This window comes from Suncus etruscus, chromosome 8, assembly GCF_024139225.1.
Source record: "Suncus etruscus isolate mSunEtr1 chromosome 8, mSunEtr1.pri.cur, whole genome shotgun sequence".
In the NCBI taxonomy this organism is placed as follows: Eukaryota; Metazoa; Chordata; class Mammalia; order Eulipotyphla; family Soricidae; genus Suncus; species Suncus etruscus.
The window spans coordinates 9,200,729-9,212,334 of NC_064855.1; the positions used below are offsets into that span (position 1 = coordinate 9,200,729).

At 39.4% G+C, this 11,606-nt stretch overlaps 1 non-coding gene across 1 annotated transcript; it reads left to right on the forward strand.

Annotated features, from left to right (window-relative positions):
• Positions 1-8,561: 8,561 nt before the first annotated feature.
• LOC126016813 (U2 spliceosomal RNA) lies at positions 8,562-8,752 on the forward strand. The gene has a single exon (XR_007498524.1). It is a non-coding gene; the product is annotated as a U2 spliceosomal RNA (small nuclear RNA).
• Positions 8,753-11,606: the final 2,854 nt, after the last annotated feature.

The following is an 11,606-nucleotide window of genomic DNA, read 5'->3' on the forward strand; positions in this document are numbered from 1 at the left end:
TCCTCCTCCTCCTCCTCTTCTTCTTCTTTCTTCTTCATAGGCATGGTAAATATTAGGAAAATTAGAACAGGAATTCCCTTGGCTTAAGAGATATAGGGTTTCTCTGCCCTTGAAGCATCCAGCCATGGGAACAACTACAGGCTCCATGTTCATTCATTAATTTACACACCCCAAGGTCTTTTTATGGTGCCAGAAACCTTTTTGCACAGATGTGGGTGATGAACATCCCACCTCTGTAGCTGGAGAGCTTATTATTTGCATAGGTCTGAGGGCAAAGGCTAGGAGAAAGTTTTTCTTTGTGGTTCAAGGAGTTCAGTTCTATCTGTTTCATCACTGTTGTTGTAATCAGTCTCCTGTAATTAGTGGTCTTGGTTTTTGCCTAATTTCTAGGACAGAGCCTAGGCTATAGTCTTTCAGCATGGTTCTAGAAGAAGTTCTGCTCAGTCACAGTGGTCGAAGTCAGACCTCTGGAATTAGATATCTTGGTTTTTGTATGAATCCTAGGCCAAGGCCTAGACTAGGAATTTCCTCATTTGTCCCTGATAGGTTCTGTCCAGTCCATGTTTGTCAAAGTCAGTCTTCTGAAGATAGCGTTTTTGGTTTTTGCTTAAGGCAAAGAATGACATGTCTCCTGACTGCATCATACCATTAGGTGATGTCATGTAAAAACAGGTGCAAGTTGGTGTCAGGACAGTATTCGGAGTTTCCCCGGGAGGAGTTTGGTTCCTGGTGTTGTTGCTGGGACCTGTATTGGTTCCACTTCTAAGATCTGGGACTCTGGGTTGGACAGTAGCTGTCCAATCACATGAAGTCTAAGTTGGGTCCACATGACACATGTTCAGGATGGGAGGTTTCCCTGTATTATAAAAGGTATGGGTTTTTATCCCTAGTAGATTCTTCGATTTTCTTAACTGTAACATGGAAGTAGTTTTGTTTCAGTTTCCCTGATAGCTTATGTAATAAGCATATGCATGATAATGCATATTCAAATGGAACTATTAATATTGATACATTGCCAAAGGAAAAAATATTTCAATGTATAGAACAAAGAAAAAATAAATTTTATAAAAAATATTTACAGGAAAGAGATCCTATATTTTGGCCTATGAGAGCTACACCAAAGAATAGTCAAATTAAATATAAAATATAGGCTTTGTTTATTCAGAGTACATAAATCCTAGAATAACTTTATAATGAACCATTAAAAAATAAATCAAGTATCATCTTCAACTTTCTAGAGTTTTTATATTGATAAGAGAGAAACAAAATTTTGTTTTCTTTAAACCCTAATTTAATTTAGTATAAAATTTTATTTTCCCTCTGCCTATATATTGTTACCCAAATTTTTCCAGAGTGCAGTCTCTTTAGACATCTGGGTCCCTATGTGTTCCCAGTTTATGGTTCTCTGCAGGTTCCTTGAAATAACTAGGAGATGCCCCTAAGAAATAGTCTCAGCTTCCAATACCTGATTCCTACACTGGCCTGTTCTTGGTTTCCTGGTGCTCTTTGGTTTCTGCCCAGATGTTTGAGGCTATGGTAGTTCTACAGAAGAAAGGTGAATAATTTTCCCCTTGGCATCTATGGTGACTCTAGAGGCCTCAAAGGATTAACTTCTTCCTCCAGATGTGTTCTGAAACTAAGGATACACCCCTAGCTCATGACCAGGAAAGGACGGAGCAAGGCTGATGACCAGAGTTACTTTATTCCCTTCAACAAAGCTTAAGGAACTTGGATACCTGAAGGGTAGGTAGCAAGAGGAATAGCCAGGTTGGTAGATGAGGCACTAGGGAGAAGATGAGCATGAACAATGGGGTTTAGCAATCCCTTTGGAGCAACATGGTGTTGATAGCTATTATCTCTTTTAACCCAACTCTGTGATGAAAAGAGATGCCTAGAATCAAACCCAATTAGAGTCACTAATCAGGGGGTGATGGTGCCCCTCTTTGTACTGTTCTTCCCATCTCTAGTACAGTGGTGTCTCCAAAGCTTGCAGCCTCAAGGAGAATCCCTGGAACAATTACTTTATGGGGTCACTTGGAACAAATAGCTCTTTAGGGGTTTTGTCTGCCAGGCAATTTTTAGGAAAGCATCAAAGAGGGCACCCAAATGGTATCTCCTGAGACTTGCAGGAAATGCCATATGTCATTTACTCAAAGCTGTAGCTCACAAGCTCCAAAAATTCAGAACATTGGGAACTGAGACTAGAGAGTTTTTATCTTGTTTGATCAAAGCTCCTATTGGTCCTCCTACTTTATGAGTCCAGGCTTATCATATTTTTTCAATATTACAAACAGAAATAGAGGTAGTGCTTCTATTGTATAATAAGGATTGAGTAAGATAATAAATACAAGCACAGGGAATTGTGTGGAAAAATGACCTGGTGATGGATTATTACATCAGGAGATTTTGACATTGATGAGCAGCTCATAGTCATACCAGAATCACAGGTTCTGACGCTTAGACCCAAGTCAATATGCAATAAGTGCTGGGGGTCAGTAATGGCTGAGGGCAAGAAGGTGAAGTGGATGTAGGTACTGTGACTACCATTCCTGAATAGAGGTGGAGTTACCTTCTTACCTCTCTCACCTGTTTTGTTACCAATCTGTGTCCACCTTAATCTCCGAACATAGCAGGCACTGTGGGGGTATATTTCCCAATAACAGCCTCCTTGGAGCTCAGAATACACTCACTGCCATCTCCTAGCTCACTTCCAGCTCAGTGAGACAGTCGCACACCTCAGGGCAGAAAGTCTGGCCTAGGTAGGGCCAGAGACAACTCAGAAAATGAGATATTGAACTCCTCTGGCCATTGTGTGGACCCATGGTGGGTAAACAAGACAAGCTTTGTATGTGGAGCAAAGACCATACGTGAAGTTTAGATGTTTGCCCTTGGTAGTTTCCTCAAGCCTGACCATGAACCCCATTTCACTTGAGTGACTAATGCTGTGGTGTTCCTTTTAGCCTAGGAATTCCTAAATCACTCAGATGAACACATTAATAACCAGACTAGAGATTAAGGTATTCTTAGAATGAACTTGTTTACTATAAATTTAAGTTCAGGGGCCAGAGAGATAGTACAGCGGTAGGGCATTTGTTTTGCATGCAGCTGACCTGGGAGGGACTCGGTTGAATTCCCAGCATCCCATATGTTCCCTCAAGCTTGCCAGGAGCAATTTCTGAGTGTAACTCCACCCTGGACTTAGGTGTACCTATCTGAGACCCTCCCATTTCTGGGAGGGGTCTTGGGAACGGAATATTAGGTGTGACCTTACTTGCAAGACCCCGTCCATTCCTGGGAGGGGTCTTGAAAAAGGTAGATAAGCCTTTGAGCCAAGGGATTAGGGGCTCTGCCCTGCTGGGCTCCCTGGCTTTTGGGTCTTTGCCTCTTTTGGTCTTTGACCAGGATGGAGGTCAAAGGAAGATGGCTGAAAGGAGTTAAGATTCAGGGCTAAGAATAGCAATGCTTGAAAGGTTATAAGATAGGCCACACACATGTGGTGAATAGGGTATGAATAAAGCTGATGCTTCCTGATGCCTGCCTGTAAGTGAGTTCTATACCCGTCGCTTTCCTGAACCCCAGACCCGCCGGTTAATGGGGGTTGCGGAGCCACGTGGCCTGGGATGGCAGAGAAGAATCTCTCCATCCATCGCCATCCACCACAATCCTTAATTATTTGATTCAACATCTGAGTATAGAAATAAATAAATAAAGTTTTCTTAAAAAAAAATCAAGTTCACTATCAGGGACTGCTGCCTCTGTTATCTCAAACAGGGCTAGTTGTGCCTGAAATGCTCCTTTTGGAAACATTTTGCATAGGCCAAGACTTTTTCCTCCTGTGTTTCTTTTTCATATTACTTTAAATTTTCACTTATTCTTATACCAGTGTTTCCAATTTTAAAAACAAAAAAGAAAGAAAGTGCTTGGCCATGCTTTCTGGCTAAATGTAAGAAATAATTCATCCTAAAATACTTGGACAATGTTCACAAAGGCATGATAAATGTAAAAAGAATTAACAACTCACCTTTCTTTCTATTCTTTACATTAATGGATTGTAGATAAGAAAATATCCAAGCATGTGAGTAATGCCTCAATGTTTAGACAATTTATACCTGCCAAAGATGACAGAAATATAGATAAATACTGTTTTTGGACACATTTGGATTTGCTGCAGAAATAATTTGTCAGGAGGTTGGGATGGGTCAGGCTAAAGAATATTTATTCTTAAAAAAATAAAACCCAGCCATATCAAAATTAGACTCCATCATTTTCAATTTTCGTTTCTGGGGAAAAAAAGAACCGGTAAGACCTTTTTTTATATTTGCAAGTAATAACCACACAATTTAATCTCCTTTAAGTAGCTTTACTCTTATTTCTTCATAGGCACAGAATGTGTCTCAGAAATTGCAATCTTGGGCCTTGGAGAAACAGTATTTCATGTGGTGAGGTCTTTTATTTTAGGTGGCTGCATTTGACATGTTTGCTAAAATTCCTATCTAGGAAAGTAGTTTCAGGGGAAAGCAATATTTCATTTGGAAAACAAGGGACATTTTACAGAATACCTGTATGATCCTGATCTCTATTTTTAAATATATGTTAGAGATCTATTTTGTCCTGATGTCTTGTTCATTTTTATAAAAATAAGCCACACAGACAGGAAAGCCTGCTATGTACACGGTTTGTTTTGCTGACCCTATTGGCTGTCAAGGGGCAAATTCTTTTTTTTTTTTTTTTTTTTTTTTTTTTTGTGGTTTTTGGGTCACACCCGGCAGTGCTCAGGGGTTATTCCTGGCTCCAGGCTCAGAAATTGCTCCTGGCAGGCACGGGAGGACCATATATGGGACGCCGGGATTCGAACCGATGACCTCCTGCATGAGAGGCAAACGCCTTACCTCCATGCTATCTCTCCGGCCCTCAAGGGGCAAATTCTATCCCTCCCACCTCACTCATCATGTGTTTGGGATGGAGAACATTCTTTCTAATTAATGACCAAGAAAGAACAAGTCCCAGGCTGATGACCAGAGACACTTGATTCCATTACAATAGTGAATATAAATGACAAGAGGATCTGGGAAATGTGAAGAGTGGTAGGACATAGCAGAGGCATAGTCAGGGATGATTGTAGTGAAGATAAGAATAAAAGTTGGTGCTTAGAAATGCCTCAGGAGCAACAGTGTTGATAGATAATCGCTCCTTTAACCAGAGCTCTCTGTGAGGGAGGAGGGATGGCCCAGAAACAAGGTTGAGAGTAGCCGCTTGATCTTGAGGAGATGGTATCCCTCTTTGTTCTGTCCTTGACCATCTCTGGAGAGGTATCTCTGAAACTTTCACCTAAAGGTGAGTCCCCAGAACAATTGTGTACAAGGTCTCATTTGCCAACTAGTGAGTTCAGAACAGTGTCACAGGTGTGATCCAACAGTTTGCCTCTCTATGTGATAAGAAGTTGGGTGCACATGACTATTAAAGAAAATTGGGGGGTAATCATGAATGACTGATTAAAATATTAATGACACTCCAAGACACCACTTTTTGCATGTAAATATTTCCTGACACTATTCTAAAATAGTCACTTTGCTGTGATAAAGAAACGATGCTGGCGAGAGCTCATCCTGCATTTCCCTCTTTGGAGCTTCTATTCACCCACCTAGAAGATTCTGTTGGACAGTGGTGAGCAAAGATCATGTTTTAGGTAGCTTTTCTTTCTGCTATTTCCTTTCCCAGCACTGAGTCCAGTCAGTCAGACTCATATGCAACACAAAGGCCTTTCTGGTCCCATTGTGTGACCTTATATCTTCCCTAAATCTATTTTAAGTAGAGATCCAGGCTGCTCTTCTTTATGCAGGACGTGAAAGTGCATGTAGGTGCCCCTTGAGCATATCCTGACCACCAGCCAATCTCATTTCTCTTGCTACAGTCAAACAAAGATAAGAGGAGATCACACTCTGGGGTGGGAGGCTAAAATGTCGATATGGGATGGAAGTGCCCCTAATCCCAGCAGTTGACTGTGGGTTCCACCTCTGTGGCCTCAGCAGACCGAGAGAGCCACATGGAACTCCCCAATGGCTGTGCCACAAGTCTTCATCTCTACCCATCTTCAACTGCTGCTTTTCTGGCTCCAACCTAGTTCCCTTTTCATCAGTAATGTTGGGACCATCCTTGGATCCCTGTCATTTCCTGTCATTAGGAGCTGCCTCAGGGATCTGTGTGCATCATCTCCTGTCCCAGGGATCCGTGTGCATCAATCACATCTGCTCGGGGATCCATGTGTATCATCTCTCACATCAGAGATCCATGTACATCATCTGCTGCCTCAGAGATCCTTGTTCAGAGCCTCCTGCCCTGCTGAGGGTCCAAAGTATCTGAGCCCAAAATATACTGGCCCTGACAGCAGATTCCAAACATTTCTGCTCCAAATGCATTTTTAAATTTTTATTTTAAATTTTTTTTTTGCCAGAACACACAGCTCTGCTTTTCTTTTGCTATTACGTTCTCCCAGAAAGTCACAGAATCTCTTGTTTCCTAAATGTATCTTGCAGATCATTGGTCTCATTGATCTCAGAGCTTCAAATATGATGCTGGCAAGGACATTTTTGTTCAAATGGGCCATGTGTACATTCAGTGTCTCAAATTCACCAGCACTGCAGCATAATTTATGGTCATTACATTGGTTTGGGTGATGCATAGTGTTGGGAGCCCTCGGGTAGTTGCTGGGGGAGAGGGGCATATGGTATAAGGCGGCTGAATTTAATTTTTGCAAATATGCACCCTGACTTCGGGCTTCTATAGCCCTCATTCCTTCCACTACTACCACTCAGTTTTTATCATCTGTCCGTTTGGTTTGGTTTGGTTTGGGGGGCACCCTGCAGTGCTCAGTAGTTACTCTAGGCTCTCACTCAGAAAATCCCTCCTGGCAGTGCTTGAGGGACTTTATAGAGATGCTGGGGACTGAACCTTGGTCAGCCTCATGCAAGACATGTGTCCTACATGCTGTACAATTGCTCTGGACTCTTTATGAACCTTAACTGTTAAAACCGTTGATAGAGTTTTTGAATTTATTAACTCAAAAATAATGTCTTCATACTCTGTTTCATATATTTACCCATCGTATAGATTATTTCCATCTTTGGAATACATCTTTGTTTTTTCATCATTTCCAAAAGCATACTTTTAAAAATTGATATAACATTGGCTTAGAAGACTGTTTTGGGAGGTACTATGTCACCCTGCCTCAAAGGATACAATAGTATAAAGAAGCTCCACTGAAAAATGCCAGTGTCTGTTTCCACTGACTACTGAACCCTACTACCCTTCTCTTACTCTGACCTCAGTCCTCAGTTCTGCACTCAGATGCAAAAGATTGGTTTTCGTTTAATTACAGTAGACACTTAGTTGATGCCATCTGAAATTAAATGTCTGGTAGGAAATTTGCACTGCTTCCATCTGGATAGTTTTTGGTTAACTTTAGGGAAAAAAATCAACCATGTAAGAAAAACAAATCACACTGCTAGTTTTGAACATAGACCTCTTCTGAGCATGTTTCTCTTATTTTACTCTGAGTATTTTTGTTTATCTTACAGAAGAATCTGGAATCATGTTCAATAACTGTAGAAAAGTTATTTCTACAGGGCTGGAGTGAGAGGACAAAGGAAATGTTGTTTATATTACATGCATCTGATTCAGATCCAGATTTGATCCCCAGTATCCCACATGTCCTCTAAGCACTACCAGGAGATATTCCTGAGCATGGCTGGGTGTGGCACAAAATTCAAAACAAAAATAAATGTTTGTATCTATTCCTGCATTTTATCCAGGCTTACTGCATGTTCTTTCAGGTAAATTGTATAGTTTATTTTATATATAAAGAAATATTATTTTGGGGTCAGAACTATGGCACAATGGTAGGGCATTTGCCTTGCATGCAACTGGTCCACAATGGACCATGGTTCGATCCCTCAGCATTTCCTATGGTCCCCCAAGCCAGGAGTGATTTCTGAGCATATAGCCAGGAGTAACCTCTGGGTATGACCCAAAAATCCAAAAAAAAAAAAAAAAGATAAATTATTTTGAAGAGTATGTTAAATTTATTCATTTTCTTTTATTAATAGTGCTAGAAATTGAACCCAGAGTTTCTAGTACTCCATTGCTAAAGTTTATTCCAGCCCCCTCTATTTAAATAAATAGATTAAGTTGTTTTAAAGTAAACTTCTTAAGGACAGACACATATCACCCTATACACAGACAGATTTAGTGTTTATGGGATACAACCTATCAGTGAACTGTAGTTCTTCTGTTTCTGCATCATCCTGGCATGCAAGATGCCCACAGAACCTAAAGGATTTAGTTTCTGGATTTTTACTGCAAGAGTTTATCAGCTCCTGTCCTGAGTAAAAAAAATAATATATTAAGCAGGTGGTAAATGAGAGTGGGAGTAACTAGAATGAATCCACATGTACTTATTTAAAACTTACTATAAACTATACTGTAAATATGTTAGTTTCTAAAAGTTCTGTGGAAGAACATTTAACATTGCCGTAGCCTTTGAGATACTCCCCTTAAAATCTGACCTCTCTTCACAGCCTTTTGGCTAAGATCAAGTGCAGTATCTGTTCTTATCAGTTTAATATCTGATACATTGTCTAGCCAATGACAATATATTAAATGGATCTTCGGCACTAGAAAATGGAATAGGAGCTGGCTTTGTCCATTCTACGCATCAACCCAGTATTGCAGTACCTCCAGAAATAGTGCACAAAAAATAAAAATATTAAAAAATAAACTGACCAAATGTAATACATTTCCTGCTATTTGAACTACATATTACATCTTGTAAATGTGTATCTGTTGGGTTTGTTTTAAACAAAAATTATGAGACAGGCTAGAGATCTAGGAAGAAATACAATTATTAACTAAATATCACATGAGAAATTCAGAATGCACTGTTTTCTTACTAAAATTTGGCTCAAAAGCAGTGAATGTGATTTATTTTGTAACTAAAATGCCAACAAAAATTAATGTTTACTTTATTCATGAGCAATCAAGATACGCTATACTAGGAGATACGTAAATCAGTCACTTCATCCTTATAAATTGTGGTTGATTATGTGAATTTTAAGATGCAAGTGCATCTTAGATAAAATTATTTAAAGAGAAATAGCCATATTCCCAAGGATCTTAGAGCCAGCAGTACATTTGGGAAAGTGACCTCAGAAAGTCCAGATGTCTATCCCTGGTGTGTTATAACACAGCTGTTATTTCCCATCTGGATAAAAACACCCATTCCTGACTTGTTTTCTATTTAAAATTGACAAGATGTGGATGATGCATTCCTGAGTGTGCCCCTGCCTCACTGATGGATGTCCCTGTCTTTCCCCCAATGCCACACTGTCTCCTCATTGGAACTTATCAGGCTTCTTGCCATCCTCCCACTTTTTCTTCTGGGAACTGAGTCCTTCATCTGTAAGATAAATTTACTGTCCTGGGTCTTTTGCCCCTGCATATATATTGAAAATATGTTCATAGAAAGAATTAAATAACTTTCTGAAATTTGGAGTAGGGGGTTTTTGCCTTTAAGATAATAGGAAACACAGTTGTCTTCACATTTTCTTTTAAGAACATACAGCACAATGTCTACAGTATGGAAAAGTCTAGCTCATACCTATGGTTTTTTATCCAGATTATATAAAGATAATAAGCATCACAGGAGGATGGTTTGGCTTAATCAAATGCAACTTTTCTCCAAAGATGCTACTTTTCATGGAATGTCATAAAGTAGGACTTTTCTTACGCTGCCCCTTATACATCTCTCATTTTCCCAAACTCTCAGAGTTAAACTAAAAAGACAGACATCCAATTTAATAATTATTCTCTTTCTGGAGCAGTCAACCTAATCATCTTAGAGGTAAACAATCTATTCACTCCATGTCCTATAAATAAAAATCTGCCTTTTGTTTTTCTGTATGAGGCAATTGTAGTTTATCCAATTAAAATCTTAGTGGTATATTTGGGTTCCCATACTCTTGGGCTTCAGATTTGGAATTTTGAGTGATAGCAGTTTTATAGATCCTAGTCTAAAGCCTGAGAGAAATTCTATGTGACAACACATGATTCTCTTGGAGAAAGTAGGACACATATATTAGATGCTTCCCATTTCTCTTGTATGTATATTTGCCTTTAAATTCTGAACCATTATTAAAGGAGATTTTGAGATTTACCAATTTCCATTAGTAGAATTTGAGCATTTTCCAAATTAGATACTTATGTGGCTTGAAGGATTTATCATTTTTTCTCCTTTCCTAAGTGCTTCAAGTTATAGCTTGAAATCATAGAATCAGAAAATCAAATTAATTGATAAAGAATTTTAACAAATCATAAAATGATCACGATTACTCAGATGGTTGAATTTTAGAAATGGCATCATATGATGCTACAGGTCAGTTACATTATTCATTCAAGTTGACATTTACCCTGGAAGAAAGAATTGTAGTCCAGGGTCGGCTGCTTAAAAAATCCAAATAAGAGAGTTGCAGACTCACAGGCTTGCAAACAAGCATTAGTCTTGAAATCCCTAGCAACAGGTCATGAGGGTTTTTCTCTGCCAGTGCACTTAGCAGCTTCCAGAGAATAGAGTAGAATAAAGAAGTGCTTGCCTACTGGCTCTGATTTACGAAGGCTGCCAGATTGTAATGTTTAAGTGGGATTTTGGACCTGTGGAGCACAGCTAGGCTCAGGCAGCACCTCAGAACTCAGAAGAAAAAAAAAAAAGGAAAAAATGCCTGTTTCTCTGTTTGGTGAAGGTAATGGGGAGGATGTCTTTTATAACTGCTATGAACTGTTATGATCTATGGAGAGATTGCCATAAGGTGTTTGAAAATGGTGCTAAAATATTATAAGAGGGTCTAGAGAAACAGAGAGAGAAAAGAGAGAAAGAAAGAGAGAGAGAGAACATGGCTAAGGCACTTGGCTTTTATTCCGTGGATCCTAGGCCCATTCCTAGCACCATGTGGTCTCTTATTCCTTCCAGAAATAATTCATATCATTGCAGAATATAGCCCAAACACTGCCCTGCTACTTCAGAGAGGCTGGGACTTTATTTTTAATAATATCTTTATTTAAGCACCTTGATTAAAGACATGATTGTAGTTGGGTTTCAGTGATATAAAGAACCCCTCACTTCACCAGTGCAACATTCCCATCACCAATCCACAAAATCTCCCTCCTCCCACATGTATTTGAGACAGGCTTTCTACTTTCCTCATTCATTAAAATTGTTATGATAGTTGTCAGTGTAGTTATTTCTCTAAGTGCACTCATCACTCTTTGTGGTGAGCCTCATATCATGAGCCAGTCCTTCCAGAAAGAAAAAGAAGAAAGAAAGAAAGAAAGAAAGAAAGAAAGAAAGAAAGAAAGAAAGAAAGAAAGAAAGAAAGAAAGAAAGAAAGAAAGAAAGAAAGGAAGGAAGGAAGGAAGGAAGGAAGGAAGGAAGGAAGGAAGGAAGGAAGGAAGGAAGGAAGGAAGGAAGGAAGGAAGGAAGGAAGGAAGGAAGGAAGGAAGGAAGGAAGGAAGGAAGGAAGGAAGGGAAGGAAGGAAGGAAGGAAAGAAGAAAGAAAGAA